Here is an 18,236-nt window from a genome sequence, read left to right as displayed (position 1 = left end):
GGGCCAGTCAAAATTAAAAGTATAACCATGAGGAGAACGACTTAGGAGGTAAGGCCTGTTATTACTCATTATTCATCCACTATAAAAAACATTATGCCAGGAAAGTATTAAATGGAAATTACACAAAGTTAAAGCTCTGAGGCTTTATCTATTTCCACATGTTCGTACAGCAAACGTTATGAGAATATGGAAAATAAAGGTAAAGAATGAATGTAAGAGAGCGAACACTTGGCTAACAGTGAAAGTGGCGCAACATGGAAGAATGGGGAGGACGGTGAAGTAAATACCTGAAAATCAATCATGAGTACGGTTGTCTGTAAGGAGAAAAAAGAGGAAGAAAAACGAGGAATGGAATCAAAAAAAGGAGGGAATCGGGCCTATCTTATTAACAGCCGATAGAACTGGTAGGTGGGTAGAGAAAGGAGAATAACTCACCGAAGGGCAGGTGATATTTCCAACCCAGCCTGATCGCTTAAGCCTTAGCGGCAGGGCCAGTAGTGGCTACCTGTATCAAGGATACCACAGGGTGACGGGCTGGTTCAACCGTCAGCCGTGTGATATAATAAAAACAGGGGGACGGGTAAAAAGCTAGAGAGAAACAATGGGTCACAATTACAAAGAGGCCGTTGTCACGAGTTAGGGCAGATCGCTTACCTGGGGTAACAGTTTAGAGTTGGACATTGCTCTTTCCCTTTAGTCGAGGAGGAGAGCCGGCCAGGAATAAATAAGAGGAAGCGCAGGACGGGAGAGTTCGGAAGAGTTAAAAAAGACTGGACCGCTAACCCGGAAGTGGGTTATCAAACGGAAGTAGTTTTTTACGCGAAATACAGACAATAAGACGGGAAAACCGCACGCAACAAAGATTAAATACAAGAGACGGAAACCCGCAGAGGGAAGAGAGCCGGCCAAGGAGGACTACAAAAAGGAGTTGAGATCAAGGGACAGGAAGAAATAGTAGTAACCTATAAAGAGGTTCAAGTAGTCAATCTTTCCTCCAAACCTTTACCTGAAGACATGATCTCTCTTTTGAGTAGATACCTTAACTTTAATCCACACAAACAGGGTGACTCTTGTAAAGCCAAAGTTGATCTATTTAGATTCATACGGTGACTTAAGCTTAAGAAATATTTCTCAGGCAGACCCACGCCCACCAACAACATAATTACCATACAAGATGACAATCCCTCAAATTTCCAAAGTATTAACGATCTCAAGGACACTCACTTACTTCTATCCTTGGCGGACTGTGATAACCCTCCCAACACCTTGGAAGATCTTTTTCATGATTTAGACATAAACACCAACCAAACCATTGCTAGTGGACTCAAAACCAAGTCCAAATGGACTCCCACCTTACCAGGCGGGAATCCGGTAGACACCTTTTACAACCTAGTTTTAGGGGACATTGAGAGACATGAGAACAAACTGATTGCCTTAAAACACAGAGGCTGGGCCAATCTTTCTAGGAATGAACGCTTAGCACTGAAAACCCTGAGCACTGACACTGAGATTATAATTAGAAAGGCTGAAAAGGGGGGTAATGTGGTAGTCATGGATAGAGCTGACTACCACAATGAGGTACTAACCCAACTTCAAGACAGCACATGCTACAAACTCCTCAACCACAATCCCATGGGCCCCCTTTCAATCCTTATTAACAGACATCTGACTGAAAGGCACAACCTTGGACTTATTGACAATGACAAAGCACTTTACTTGAAAGTTTTGAGACCCACTTTCCCGTGGCTATACACCCTCCCAAAGATCCACAAACAGGTGCCTTTCCCTCCGGGCAGACCCATTGTGTCGGGTATGGGGGGACCCACTGAGATATTTTCCCAATATTTAGACCTTTTTCTGAACCCTATGGTCAGAAACCTCCCTTCCTTTATACAGGACACTAAACACATCTTGAGTGTTCTGGCAGCCGTACAGTGGCAACCAGGTCTAGTGATGGCAGCCCTTGACGTTGTATCCTTATACACATCCATCAAACCTGACTTAGGCCTACAGGCAGTGACCAAATTTCTTCACAACAGACCTCCCACTCTATGGCAACACACGAATATGTTGATATCTATGATGAACATTATCCTCAACAACAACGTCTTCATGTACGATAAACAATGGTATAGACAGACCAAGGGAGTGGCCGTGGGCTCTAAATTTTCACCATCCTCCACTAATTTATATATGGGCTCTCTCGAATCTGAATGGATTTGGGGCAAGAAGGGGGCACAGTGGATAAACTCTATCATTTACTGGGGGAGGTATATCGATGAGTGCCTCCTTCTCTGGTCTGGTACCAAAGAGAAATTACAAGAATTCTGTGACCACCTGAACAACAACAATATGGATATGAGATTTACATGTGAATCAAGTACTACCAGGGTTACCTTCCTTGACGTAGAACTTTACACCAAAGATAACCACCTACACAGCCAACTTTACTGCAAAGAAACATCATGCAATGCAGTTCTGCATGCGAGGAGCTCTCACCTGCCGCACCAAACAGAGAACATACCATATGGAGAGTTCATTCGGGCAAGACGTAATTGCAGTGAAGATGTGGAATTTCGTAAATGTATTAAAGATATGGAAATGAGATTCTCCAGCAGGGGCTACAAACCACACATCATACACAGGGCATCCATGAAAAGGTGGATCGGGAATCCACACTCAGAAAGGAAGAACATCAAACACATAGGACACAACCAGTGAGGTTGATCATGGATTACAACAACATGAGCTTCATTATGAAAAAAAGTCTTAACAAACATTGAATGTACTTTTGTCCGACAAAACCTTGAAGGATGCTATTAGCCCGAGTCCTCAAATCACATACAGGCGAGGTAGGAATCTGAAGAATAGAATAAGCCCGACTGTACCACGTGCCACCAGAACAACGACATGGCTCACGCCTCACTCGAAGGGCTTTTTTAAGTGTGGATGCTGTGGAGTTTGCTAATGGGAATGCCACGGGACCAGAAACTTCTGTGGCTTCAACAGACAAAAATATGCCATTAATCACAACATCATGTGCAACACCAAGTATGTGACCTATGTTCTAGAATGCACATGTAAGAGCCAAAATGTGGGCAGCACTATTCAATCCCTCAAAGAACGCATCAGTGAGCACGCTAGAGCTATCCACCAACAGGATGCACGCTACCCAATGGTGCTACATGTGGCATCTTTTCCCACACAGGGCCCCCACAAGACATTTCAGTTATTTGGAATTGATGTGACGAGGCCAACATAGGCCGGGGCAATCATGAATTTAAACTCAGACGACAAGAAGCAACCTGGATTATGCGTCTTCAATCAGTCAAACATGGTCAGAATTCTGATCAAGAACTCCAGTACTTCCTGGGTACCTGATTTCTTTTTGTTTTTGTTTTGTTTTACGTACTGTGATAGTCCTTTCACGCTTCCTTTATTCTAGACCAAATTTCATCCAGAACCTGATGTGTAATAATATTTGTTGGGGGACTTATGTAACATTTCCTCCAATATTGTTGACCTATTTATATACGTATGCATTGCCTGACCTGACTTTTCCATAGGGCCTCTTTAGACAGTGATCGTGAATAATCCATTCTGGTATTAGCAATCGCACTTTCTCTTGATCAGCACTCGTCTGAAAATTCTGTAGCTTTTTGAATGTTGTTCTATGCATACACTCGTGATTTACATTATATTAAGTGTTTACGAGAGGCTACTTTGTCTTACCGCATAGCATTTCTTGTTGCTTTCATTATGATCATTACACTTTTACAAACCAGCAATGCAGGGCTAGGATACTGGTATTTTTATTAGTCTTGCTGATCTATATTTATTGTCTACTGTACCTATTTACCCCTTCTTTTACTATCAACTTTTGCTTCCTGGAGTCCAGATTTCTCTACAAAATACTTATACCTTCTCAATCTCTACCAGTTCACAATTTCTCACTTTTCCGGTTGATTGCCCTTTTCTACGTTGGCATTCTTGTCCTTTGGGCCCCCCATCCCACTTACTTTTGATGCCACGCACACTGTGCTTAATACCATTTCCAGCCCTTGGCATTTTTCTTACTTCCGTTTGAGAGCCCACTTCCGGGTTAGTGGTCTAGTCTTTTTTCACCCTTCCGAACTCTCCCGCCCTGCACTTCCTCTTATTCATTCCTGGCCCAGCTCTCCCCCTCGACTACCGGGAAAGAGCAATGTGCAACTCTAAACTGTTACACCAGGTAAGCGATATGCCCTATCTCGTGACAATGGCCTCTTTGTAATTGTGGACCATTGTTTCTCCCTCGCTAATCCCCTTGCTTTTTACCCTCCCCCTTTTTTCATCAGATCACACGGCTGATGGTTGAACCCACCTGTCACCCCGTGGTTTCCTTGATACAGGTAGCCACTACTGGCCTTGCCGCTAAGGCTTAACCCGATCAGGCCGGGTTGGAAATATCACCGGCACTTCGGTGAGTTATTCTCCTTTCTCTACCCACCTACCAGTTATATCGGCTGTTAATAGGATAGGCCCGATTCCCTCCTTTTTAGGTTTCGCCTCGCCCAAAGCTGCGCAGCAGACTTTCGCGCAGAGCGAAATCTTATGTCTTACACTGTGTGCTTTAGTTCAGCCTCTCGCTTCCATTGGCCAGCTCCATAAATGGAGGCTAGCCATTGGAAGAGAGAGGCGTCCGTCATTCTGAGAGGCGATTCGTGGGCGTTCCCGGCGATTTTGTTCCCTCTCCGCCCCTTTGTTGCCGTCATTGCGGCGGTGGGCGGTTGATTTTTTTTTTTCCAGCAAGGCGTGTTTTTGTCATTCCGCCCAAGATGTCGCCGGGGCCTGTCGACTTCTCGTTGCTCTGCGCGTTTCTCCGTGGCTTCTTTCCGTCTTGTTATTCTTCTGCCTGCCGGGCACTCCAGTGTTTCACAGTTCACAGTGACAAATAGTGCACAGATTCTCCGTTGCAGATAAAAGATGGTTAGATCTGCAAAGAAGGAATAAAAATGACTTGTTTCTACAGGGTACACTTGCACAGACAGACGGGCGCTCAAGGGTTCCCCAATCCGGTTTCCAGGTTTATAGCCAGTGCTGCTAAAACTCTCTGGCTTTTAATCTTCCCCAAGTGTCTAGAGCCGGTGCTGCTGAAACTTTCGCTTTTTTTCTAATCTTCCCCAAGCTCCAAACCTGGATCCAGGTTAATGCTAAAATCAATCAGCTGTAATTAGTTTGCAGCTGCTGCCTCCCGTCCTTGGCTCGGGTTTGCCGCAGCCCGCAGTCAGATCTTTAGGGAAGCAAGCTTTGTAAATCCTTCGCCATCGGCTCAGGCTTTGCACAGGGAGTGTTGGCGGAAATGGATGACAGGAGGGTAATCTGATCAATCTAACAAGCAGGAAAGTGAAGGTGAACTGCTGGGGTCGTACTAGAGAAACTTTTCACGGGAGCCAAAATGGCGAAATTCATGTGCACCCTTGTTAATATCGTAAGGGCAAAAACTGTTTTGCAGACCTTTTGCTCCTTAAAAATAATAAAAAAATAAAAAAATCAAGCTTGCTGATTTCCGGGGTGTTTTTTTGTTGGTTTTTTTTTTGCATTGTTGTAAATGTTCTTTAATTCGACTGCAGCTGTCCGAATTTTTTTCCCATTCTTTTGAATACATTTCTGTTTAAATTATATTCGTATAAATTGACATCCTTTTGCCTCTTTCTTGCTTTTTACTCCGTGCTCTAACTTTTTGTCTTGAGTTTTTCTCTATTTTTTCGTTTGTCCTTCTATATTGTCTTTATTTCTTTTCTTTCCTGCTTCTTTCTTCTTCCCTTTCTACTATACCCCATTGTTTCCCTAATGCCAAATTTTTTCCCTTTCGTTTGGTTTTCCATTTATTTTTTTGTCTTTCTTACTTTTCCACGCTTTCCTTCTGCACTTCTCTTATTTCATTTAACTTTACTTTTTATCTGCCAATGCTTTGTCTGGGCTCCTTAACACATCTTCACAGTACTCCTTCACCCTCTCCCCTATCAAATGCACAATGCACTGCTCCCTCACTACTCCTCCATCTCATCTTTCACCTTGCTACCTGTCGTGCGCAACTTTTTCCCCAAAGCCTCGCCATGCCTGACCCTTACAGAAATCCTTGCTTTCTTCTTTCATACCTTTTACATATGTTTTCAGCTGAGGTAGATATGATTGTAAATGAACCATTATGGTGTCCGTGTCCTAGCGCTGCAGTTGTTGATGGACTAGAGCACTCTCAATAGTGAATATTTTGATTCTGCTCACTATAGTGTATTGCATTGTAATGTATTGTAGCATTTGTTTAGCACTTATTACCCCTATGATGGGTGCTGAAATGCTTACCCACACGTATAGCAAGTGTGTTGCACGTCACATGGAAGTTTTTCTTCCCTACATGTGCTAATGATTCAATGATCATCTTCATGGTTCTACGACTGGCCCTTGTCTGTCCTGTTTGTTTGAATCCTCATTATGATTGGAGCCTACGCTTCATGTACCGTGATGCTAACGCGTGCTACTACTGATTCAGCCATTCCCCGGTGGACTTTTTAAGTCGGCAGAAGATTAGTGCCTAAATACACCTGAAGAGCAACCGAAAGGTGGGGTGGGACAATCTTAGAAATGCTCATCACGAATCTTGAGCCGATTCATATGTTTTGCAGTTTCACATTCTGTCAAGACTATTACACCCTTTCTGAGCTAAAAAACAAAACATTGTGCGGTGCGCTGCGCAGTAATTCATGATACATGTTTCTTTAAGCAGTGTGAGAGAGACAGCAGTGTGAGTGTTCTAGGGAGAGCATGGTGTGTGGGAGAGCATGGTGTGTGAGAGGCAGCAGTGTGTGAGAGACAACAGTGTGAGAGACCTTTTATTTATGTTTTGGTTTTTGAAACATAAATAAAACGCATTGTTATCTGCAATATCATTAGCTCAAACTCGCGTAAATACGCGACCTATTGCATTGCAAATGCTATAGGTCTCGCATTTGCGAGCGATTAAGCTATTGGCATTTATTTATTTATTTCCAAAACCAGCACATAAATAAAAATGTTGTCATTTACAATGCCAATAGCTCAAACTTTTCAAAAGGCGAAACCATTGCATTGTAAATGCTTGTTTATATTCCGTTCCTCGTTTCTCTTCCTCTTTTTTCTCCTTACAGACAACCATACTTATGAATGATTTTCAGGTATTTACTTCACCGTCCTCCCCATTCTTCCACGGTGCGCCACTTTCACCGTTAGCCAAATGTTCTCTCTCTTACTTTAATTGTTTACCTTTATTTTCCATACTCTCATAACGTTTGCTGTACGAACATGTGGGAATAGATAAAGCCTCAGAGCTTTAACTTTGTGTAATTTCTATTTATTACTGTCCTGGCATAATGAGTTTTATAGTGGGTGATTAATGAGTGATAACACACCCTAACTCCTAAGTCGTTCTCCTCATGGTTATACCTTTAATTTTGACTGGCCCTGTAGTGTGTTTATCTAGGTACCTGAATCGATATTCCTATTCTTTGCCCTTGTGTGGTTATAAATCAATAATATCCCTACAACGGCATAGAAACCCTTTTCATAATTCAGTCATAGCGCATGCTCTCACATTAAGCAAGCCTATTCCTCCAGCCCCCTAGAAAGCACACCGAGTTCTCTAAACAAAACCAAGCCTCCAGCAACCTGGGAAATCCCCCTTGCCGTTGTTTTGATTTCATCCTAGAACTCCTGTAAAGCACTGTAAGAACGACCAGTTCTTAGTGACATCTTTATTGACGTCTTATGTCCAGCCTTACGTCAAACCCGGCACCTTTCAGTTATAAATATACCAACGTTGCCTTAAGCAAAGACACGGTGATGATGAATCTGGAGCAGCTACTACTTGCCCGAGAGCCCAGCTGATGCGAGAGCCCACGGACGCTGCCCCTCCCTTTTGACGCGCTGAGAAAGACGCTGTCTTTTCTCCTGCTGAGAAATCCAGCCTCCGGCGTTTCCAGCTTACCCTTGCGGGTGACTGGGATACCGAGTCCTGAGAGAGAGATACCAGCCCTCCTGCCTTCTAATACCCAGGTACTGAACTGACTAAACCCTTACAGAGAATTCTTGAGTCAGATTCTTGGCAAAACAAACTTAACTTAAACTGCTACTTACTTACTCCTTCCCACGTATTAGGCTTAGGTCAGGTACACCGGGGTAGGCGTAGTTAGAAGCACCAGTTGAGTACAATTAGTCAATGTATATATGTATGTATCTATTTTATCCATTTTAAAGTATCATATGGCTAAGAAACCATATCAATGCTTTTACAGTATTATTTCATAATCCTGCTTTTACTGTATGCACTTTACTTAACTATAAGTATTGCAATTGTAGCAATTCATTTCTCTTGTATGAGGAAAGAGACTGCTCAATAAATAACACCTTTTATTGAAAACGCCCGTCTCTCTTTTCTCTGCATTCTGGTGAAACTAAGTACGCACCTTTGACTGAGTGAAATAGCTGTCTTTTGTTTTCACACGACTCTAGAGATATACTCTTAATCAGGGAGAGCAAAGTTGTCATGTTTTATGGTTGTCAGAAACTAAATCCCTTCTTGTCTATCCAGGGAGCTTAAACTCCTCCTCGCTTATTCGAGAAAGTTTCTAGTGAACTCTGAGCTAGCTGGCAAAAAACTTAAGTCTAATATAGTCAGTAGAGACCTAGTTAACCTCAGTCCTACGTCTACACTACTGAAGATATTATTCCAATGCGCAGAGCCTATTGGGACTATAGGAACTACACTACATGGCGCCCAACGTTTGGTAAGGCGATAAATCTAACGCAAGACGTTAGAGTAACTCAGTCGTGCTTTTTCACACAGACCCTTTCTCCCGTAAATACTCCAAAGACGTCTGGAGAGGGTCAAAGGTAAAAATCCGCCGGAACTTAGTAGGGAGATTTCTATGTATAGTTTTTGGTTTATTCAACGTTGAAGGATACAGTGTTCCAAAATATTGTGCACCTAATCTTTGTTTCCTTGAAACTTGATCTGCAACAAAAAACTTTCTGTCAGTAAAATGTCAGACGGTGAAGAAGAGAGGGAGGCAGCTAGAATAGCAGCTCGTCTCCTAGAGGATGACAATAGTCTCCTACAGACTGACCCGGATACAATACTCATCCCGGTCAACATAAGAAAAACTATAACTATTAAACTTATAGAAAATGGACTAACATCGAGAGGTGGTACAGTCATATTCGTAATTGAGGCACATGAATATCGGCAGACAGAGGTATTCTATTCATGGATAAACTTTCCAGCAGCAAACGCTGTCACACATGAATTCCACTATTACAAAATAGAGGAACCACCGGATGATTACACTCCTTTCGAGGAGGTTGAAATCCCATTAAAATACCAAGAGCACCTGCTCTGGTTTAAAGGCGCCCTAAAACATAATAATCACATCACCAGGCTCGGTCCACTAGGTAGACCAGGAGCAACATGGCCGGTTCTAGCCAGCTACACACCACAACCTGACATTAATAAAATGTCTAGCGAAGAACTCTTAGTTCAATCAATCATGCCATTTGTATAGCGCACTACTCACCCGGGAGGGTCTCAAGGTGCTTGGGGGGAGGGGTATGCTACTGCTCGAACAGCCAGGTCTTGAGTTGTTTCCTGAAGGCGAGATGGTCCTGGATCAGACGAAGGTGGATGGGGAGGGAGTTCCAAGTCTTGGCAGCCAGGTAAGAGAAGGATCTTCCTCCGGCGGTGGCTCTTCGGATGCGTGGTACGGCTGCGAGGGTGAGGCTGGTGGACCGTAGGTGGCGGGTGGGCGTGTAGAAGGTCAAGCGGTCGTTGAGGTACTTGGGGCCCAGGTCGTGGAGAGACTTGTGTGCGTGGGTGAGCAGCCGGAACGTGATCTTCTTGTCGACGGGGAGCCAGTGCAGGTTCCTCAGGTGGCTGGAGATGTGGCTGCGTCGGGGGACATCCAGGATGAGTCGGGCGGAGGCGTTCTGGATGCGCTGGAGTCTTTTCTGTAGCTTGGCTGTGCTTCCGGCGTAGAGGGCGTTTCCGTAGTCCAGTCGGCTGGTGACGAGTGCCTGGGGACAGTCTTCCTGGTCTCGGTCGGGATCCAGCGGAAGATCTTGCGAAGCATACGCAGGGTGTTGAAGCACGATGAGGAGACGGCGTTGACTTGTCTGGTCATCGAGAGGGAGGGATCCAGGATGAAGCCCAGGTTGCGTGCGTGGTCGGTTGGCTTGGGTGCGGTGCCCAGGGCTGGGGGCCACCAGGTGTCGTCCCAGGCGGAGGGCGAAGATCCCAGGATGAGGACTTCCGTCTTGTCCGAGTTCAGTTTCAGGCGGCTGTCCTTCATCCACTCGGCGACGTCTTTCATCCCTTCGTGTAGGCAGGTTCTGGCGGTGTCGGGGTCTCTGGTGAGGGAGAGGACCAGCTGGGTGTCGTCGGTGTAAGAGATGATGTTGAGGTTGTGCTGGCGTGCGATGGCTGCAAGAGGTTTCATGTAGATGTTGAAGAGGGTGGGGCTGAGTGAAGATCCTTGCGGGACGCCGCAGATGACTTCGGTGGCCTCGGAGCGAAACGGGGGGAGGCGGACTCTTTGTGTTCTTCCGGCGAGGAACGAGATGATCCACTCTAGTGCCTTCTCTTGGATACCGATGTTGCTGAGGCGCTGGACTAGGGTGCGGTGGCAGACCGTGTTGAACGCAGCGGAGAGGTCCAGGAGGATGAGGGCCACTGTTTCCCCCTTGTCGAGCAGGGTCCGGAAGTCGTCGGTGGCTGCGATGAGGGCGGTCTCGGTGCTGTGGTTGGCTCTGAAGCCGGACTGCGAGGGGTCGAGGGATCCGTTCATCTCGAGGAATGCGGTCAGCTGTCTGTTGACGATCTTCTCGATGACTTTAGCAGGAAAAGGGAGGAGCGAGATGGGGCGGAAGTTTTTGAGATCGGTGGGGTCCGCTGTAGGTTTCTTCAGGAGGGCGCTGATCTCGGCGTGCTTCCAGCTCTCCGGGAAGGTGGCGGTGTTGAAGGAGGCGTTGATGATGTTCCGGAGTTGGGGTGCGATGGTGGAGTCGGCCTTGTTGAAGACGTGGTGTGGGCAGGGGTCGGTCGGTGATCCGGAGTGGATGGTGTTCATCGTGCGGGCTGTGTCTTCGGTGGTCACCGTGGTCCAGGTGCGAAGGGTGGCGGTGGGGGGCATTGGTTCGACGGTTGAGTGCGTGGGTGGGGCGCCGAAGCTGTAGTGGATGTCGGCGATCTTGCGGTGGAAGAACAAGGCGAGGGAGTCGCAGAGGTCTTGTGACGGAGTGATGTCGTTGGTGCCGGTGCTGGGGTTGGAGAACTCCTTGACGATAGAATAAAAGAATTAACAAAGGCATATAAAGAGTTAGTTCAATTGGCAACGGAGGATATAACTTTCTGTCAGAAATTGAAAGAAACAGATATAGCAGAACAGCCATTTGAACTTGCCAGAATCATAGAAAAATCCTATGAAGAGCTAGGAAGAGATAGTTTGGGTGGGAAACCAGTAAAACCCCAACTAACTGAAAATCCTGAAAAAATATTTATTAAAAATAATTTAAACACTCCAAAAAAGAGCTGGGATGGAAATAAACAATCCACTCCCAAAGAAAAAAGATTCCAGTCCAGAGGAAGGTCTCCTCGGCGGAGAGAAAGATCTCCGGACCAAGGACACAAGTCTCCCCAGAGGGAGCCCTCTGAGAAAAGATACAACCTTAGAAATTGGGATAATTTGAAGAAACCTGATAGATATCAAGATATTGATACACGTCCCTCTCGATCTTTTCAGACTTCCTCGCAGAAATCATAAAGAAGAGGACGGTCAGAACACAGGGAAGAGCACGTCAAGTCCAAAGACAAGGAACCTGCTCATCAAAGTAAAAAACTAAAATTTTCAAAAAAGAAGGTAGCCAGTATTAAAATAATCAAACATGCCGAGGATCCTGAGGACACAACTGAAAAACGGAGAGTGGGCTCAGACAATGCTAGACAGCGCAGCAGAAGTGAGCATAGCTCGCAAGATCCTGATGAATCATCTGGAGACAGTGGACACGAATGAATACATTCAGGTGGAAACTGCAGACACCAGAGTTAGCAAACCTAATAAAATATACGAAATAACATTACGTATAGAGGGAGATAAGACTAGGAAAATAAGGGGTCTATTTTGGGATAACCTCTCCAAAGGCTATGACATCCTTTTAGCTGAAAAAGACTGGCCACCGGAGTTTGTCAGGGAGTGCCCTCATGGCGAAGAAATGATTATGCCTGCCTTCTCAAATCACTTTCCAATTCATAAAAAATATACACTTGCAAGAAAGTGGGCAGTAGCCCAAGCTCCTGCATTATATAAAAACCATGTTGGATGGGATGAGGACTCTCTTCCTCACAAAATCCAGTTAAAATGTCAACCAACTGCACAGAGGCAGTACCCAATTAAGCAAGAAGCTAAAAAACAGGTCAGGGAGATCTTAGATCAACTTGAATACCAGGGGGTGATTGAAACTTGCACCTCACAAATTAACAATCCTTTGTTTCCTGTCTCCAAGCCAGACGATTCATATCGTCTAGTTTTGGATTACAGACATCTAAACTCATGTTGCAAAACTTTTGCAGTACAAAACTCACATAGTGCAGCACTAATGAATAACATTGTGCGCAAAAAATACAAAACAACATTAGACATCTCTAATGGATTCTTTTGTCAAAACATAGCACCTGAAAGCAGGTATTTGACCGCTTTCTCAATAATGGGCTCGCAGAAAATTCTGTCGACTCCCACAGGGGTTCAAGAACAGCCCAGGATTATTTTCAGCAAGAGTAACAGAGTTACTACAAATGTATGATGATGAGGCATTATCTTATGTCGATGACATCTATCTAACAGATGATGACTTGGATACTCACTTGAAAAGAGTGAACACCATAATACTTGGGTTCGTTGCAGAGGGTTACAAATTCAACTTTAAAAAGTCACGAATTGCCCATCTAACTGTCCTGTTTTTAGGATATGAATTATCAAGTGAAGGCAAAAGCCTGGCAGACAATTTCTTAGAGAAATGTGCTGTAATCCAAGCACCAAGAACGCTGAAAAACTTACAATCAATTCTAGGTTTCCTGAATTTCGGAAGAACTTACATTCTAAATTATGCAGAGAGGGTTAAACCTCTCTTTTTTTTTTTTTTTTTTTTTTTTTGTTTTTTATTTGGCAGACAAGTCACATCTGAAAAGCAATATAACAAAAAAATATCATACCATAATTTAGAGTGATATCAGGGATAGCATCAATATACAAATTAAACCAGTATTCTTTAAATATTACAGCTTCAGCCTAACAAAAAGACTTTTACACCTAAAAGTTCATCTTATAACACTTAACTTTTATACAAAATTAGCCCAAATCCTTTCCATTCTGTCTACAGATTTCCGGCTCCTGTTCTTAGCGAGAGCTTTTTCCATAGTGTATATCTCATGTAATAAGATTAGCCATTCAGTCTTCTGAGGTGGGTTCGGTGATATCCAAGCTCTAGCTATTACCAATCTAGCACATGAAATTGCTATGTATAACCAATTTAGATTGTTTTTGCTACTCTCATGTATAGAAAGTAAAACCATAGATGAATTAAGTGGAGAACTAATCAGTTGTTTTTGATATAAAATAATTTCTATTTCTTGCCAAAACAATTTCAGTGCTGGACAGGAATAGATCATATGAATGAGATCTGCTGCCACCAGGTCACACTTGGGACATTTGGTACGTTCAATATCTTGTGACCATTTAGCAATAATCTGGGGCGTATGATAAAGTTGGCTGACCGTCCTGTATAACTGAAGTTTTAAACTTGAAGAGTAAACAGTTTTGTTAAGAATTGTTAAAGCATTTGAAATATTCTGTGGTGTCACATTGATTCCTAATTCAAGCGTCCACTTTTGGGACAGTCGAGGGCAGTCATCCAAGTTATGCTGGATTAAATGTTTGTAACCTATGCTAATTAGTGATTTCTCTTTAGAACTGTACAAAAATTCCCAAATGTCCGAACTAGTAATTTTTTTCAGGTTCATTTTACGTAAAAAATAGTCCCTTACTTGCAGATATTTAAGTATCATTTCACTTGGTAGCGAATATATTACTTGTAAAGTCGAAAACTGTAGAAAACCCTCGGGGCCATATAGGTCTCCCAATCTCTTAATCCCATAGTTAGCCCACTCTCTCCCGGCTTTATCATTAAAGATACCAGGTAACCCTGGGTTGTCCCACAGTGGTAAGTCTGAGTGAAAATAAGTGGCATCACAAAATTTCAAAACTAATTTAAAAATCGCTACCACGTCCCTTGCGGTCTTAAATTTGACGCGTTTGAAAAAATTTGGGTCCTGTATTCTTGTTAAGAATTGCGATGAATTAATGCCTAACATAAATTGATGGAAGAAAAAATTTGTATTCCTATTTAATAAACTCCTAAAGCGTCCCATAAAAGATGCAAAATAATATGACTTAAAGTCCGGAAAATCTAATCCGCCCTTCTCTGGGGGTAGCTTTAGTATCGCCATAGACCTCCTGGGTTTTTTGTAGCTCCAAATATAGCTACTGCATATTCCTTCTAGTTTCTTAAAAAATATATTATTAACTCAAAGGGGAATAGAGCGAAAAAAATATAAGAATTTGGGCAAAATGTTCATTTTTATCAAATTAATTCTCCCCAGAATATTCAATGGGATTTTGTGCCATTTTTTAAGAGTTAATGTAACCTGCTTAAGTAAAGGTTCATAGTAGGGTTAAACCTCTCTATGAACTAATAAAACCAGATTTTAAAACAATCAATTGGACTCAAAAACACACAGAAATTGTGAGATCATTGCAAACAGACATGTTAGCTAAAACAAAATTGCAAACACGCGATAACACACGCAACCTTGTGATCCGGGTCATCCCAGGAAGATGTGGATTCACATACCTATCCTCTAATGAGGGAGAAACGGTACCAATAGCATACAAATCACATTTGTACACAGAAGCTGAAAAAACATTCAGTATTAAGGAAAACATTGTACATGGGGTTCAAACAGCTGTAGCAAAAGAAAGAGACCAAGCCGAAGGCAGACGGATTACTGTTATAACAGCAGAATCAGCCTTTGAGGCATTAACAAGCCCATGTAATTTAACTACTGTGGCATTAAATCCAAAATGGATACAATGGGAAAATTCTCTTGCTACAGACAAAGTGAAATACTATTTTGACCCAAACATGAAAAGATTAAAAAATCTAGAATATGAAAGAGAATATCCTCTGCCAATCGACATTCTGCCCATACTACAGTACGCCTGTGTAATATATACAGACGGATATGCACAACCCTCAGTTTGGGGAAAACAAGCCTATAACGCCACATGCGAGATTGTTAAATACGTGTGGCGCGGAGGTAAATTGAGACCTCTGGTAACAAAATCACACGCTGTAGAAAACAATTCAGATAAACAAACTGAAGTAATAGCGTTAAAAATGGCGCTAGATAATGCCGATCGCGAATTCCCAACACTAATAGTGTGCGATTCATATTACTGCGTCAAATCATACAATAACGACTTGCAGACATGGGTTCAAAACGGTTACAGAGATGACACAGGTGCCACAATAAAGCAAAAATCGCTTTGGGAACAAGTAGTTATTTTACAGAAAGAACTACCGTGATACATTCATTGAGTCATGAACGTGATGGCGTTTACGTTTCAGGGAATTCATTGGCTGAGACAGCCACAGCGGAAGCAACTAAGCCGGCTTCCGTAGCTACAAAAAAGCGTTCAGGAAAATACATAGACGGGGAAACGATTAAAAGGCATTAAAAGGCGACTTTGCAGCGCTACCCGTCAACTATCCACTCAATTATACATACATAATCGATGCAAACTCCGTTCCTTTTGCTCAAATCCCTGGAGTGGGGGATAGGGTAATTCCAAACATGAACAGGAGAAACTTATTAATAGCAGACGCACATATGGGTGAGGGTCTAAGACACCTTAAGATTAAGGAATCTCTGAAAGAATTACAATCAATATACTGGTGGCCGGGAATGAGCCTGCAAAACTACAAATTTGCATTTTACTGTCAAAACTGCAACAGAGATCGCAGTGGTGAACTGCCCGGAGTATTACCATTGCCCTTCTTTTAGATATCACAAGAATATCAATACGAAAAACCCAGAAAAAATGCGTCCCATTAATATTATTAAAGAGACTAGTTTCACTTAAAATGTAGACCCCAGCTCTCGGCTGACGTCTGAACTGTTATAAAAGATTTGCGAGTCTATAGCGGCATAAACGCAATTGGCATGCTACATTCTGACCAGGATCCTGCTTTTAGCTCTCGAGCGTATAAGGAGGCCATGACCAGCATGGGCATTGCATTGCGGTAATCTTATCACTTCCTTCCTGAGGGAAATGGGATGGTGGAAAGAAAAAACCGAGACATAAAGCAATCTATAACGGTAAAGGTATTAGGTTCGGGGGTTGGGTGGGTCAAACATTTAATAAGTGTCCAACGTAGTCTTAACAATCTGCCAAGAAATTCTCTAAAAGGTTTCAGTCCGTACGAACTATTGTTCGGGACTAGAATGCATATCCAGGATCTCGATAGTCAGAATTCAGTGGTAGAAGGAAAATGCTTTGATATCAAAGATTGTTTGGCTATTTTACAGGACTTAAATGAAACAAGAAAAGACCTGAGCAACACAAAGTTGAAACAACAGCCAACAGCCACTGAAGAGAAACCACCTGTCCCTGCAAGGCCTGTCTGGATTCCAAAGATTGGGGATCTGGTCAGAGAGAAAATCGCGGTGAAGAAGGAATTTGGGCCTTCTTACAGAAAAACAGTACCTGTCTTAGCTGTCAACGGAACAAGATCAGTTGTACTACCGCCCCTTGCTGGTAAAAAGGAGAACCGAGTTGTATCCATCGACCTGGTTAAACCACAATCATGTGGCCAATAATAAGTAGTAGGCCAAGTGGACTCCCAAGAAATAGCAGAACACCAAAGTTTGCTACAAATCAAGAGGTTCAAACTGAGAGACTAATCACATTTGATAAACCTACAGTGAATCAACAAGGACTATGCAACAAAGCCATGGAACTTATGCCTCTTAAAACCCAAATTACAACAATTCGTCAAGAAAGACCTGTCTACAACGATGTAGCCACAGAAACAATTCCAACAATTGACAGAACTGCATCAGGCTACTTCATCAATTTCGATGACTTTTCTGAGGATCCGAGCGAACCTGAGGAACAGCCAACAACAACAAAAACTTTTAAAGACAAAACTAAAGAACTCTTTCATCAACTAAAAGAAACCTATCTGATTTCCCCATGGATTGAATTTTGGGTGGTGCTAGGTGTACTTTTCCTCCTGCTTTAGCTCATCATGGTGCTATGCTTGGGACACTTCATTGAGGGAAAATATGTTACAATGGACACAGCAAGCCAGAATATCAACCTGGTCCTAAAGCCAAACAAGTCTTCACACATCGAGAAAAGAGAACTGTCTTCAGTAAACTTCACAGCCAATCCGATACCCGGTGGGGTAGCATGGGACAAAACAGATTACGATATATATGGCCCGGTCGAGCTCTTGAAGTATCCTCATCAATTTAAGGTTTCATTAAGTGACTTTGTAAAACCGAGCACATTCTCTGATGATTGGGACTTTGAAAGTATTAATGATATGATGTCAGACTTAGTTATGTCAGCAAAATTTACAGAACATGGTTATTTACAAGGTTCCTTAGAAACACAAGGTGGAGAAGGGCCCAAGGGGAATTGGTTTTATAGACCTCGGGGTATCTTGTCCCCCAACTATACAATTAAACACAAGGAAGATACCGCAGGTCTTTCGTTGATCCAAACTCAATGCAGAGCCTATAAAGTGTTCTACAGAGGTAACTGGAACCAGAAGATTCCTATACTACAGGAGACACACAGAAAGAAGTGAGTATTGAGATTCAGTTCAGAATAAGAACTCAGTTCAGGAAAAGAATAAGAACCCATAAAAAGTACCCATCAGCCCACTCAATAGTGGAACTTCGTCATCTGGGATTTTTTGTTCGAAAAATGGTGTCCAATAAGCCCTTCCTCAGATAGAACTTGAGGCTAGCTTAGGACCCAATGGTTGAACCCTCAACCAGAGAGGATGACAGAGTATGAAGACTGATAAGGCTTAGTTGCAGTGCT

The sequence above is a fragment of the Lissotriton helveticus genome, chromosome 5_1, assembly GCF_964261635.1.
Source record: "Lissotriton helveticus chromosome 5_1, aLisHel1.1, whole genome shotgun sequence".
NCBI lineage: Eukaryota > Metazoa > Chordata > Amphibia > Caudata > Salamandridae > Lissotriton > Lissotriton helveticus.
Note: the sequence above shows the minus strand (reverse complement) of the source record.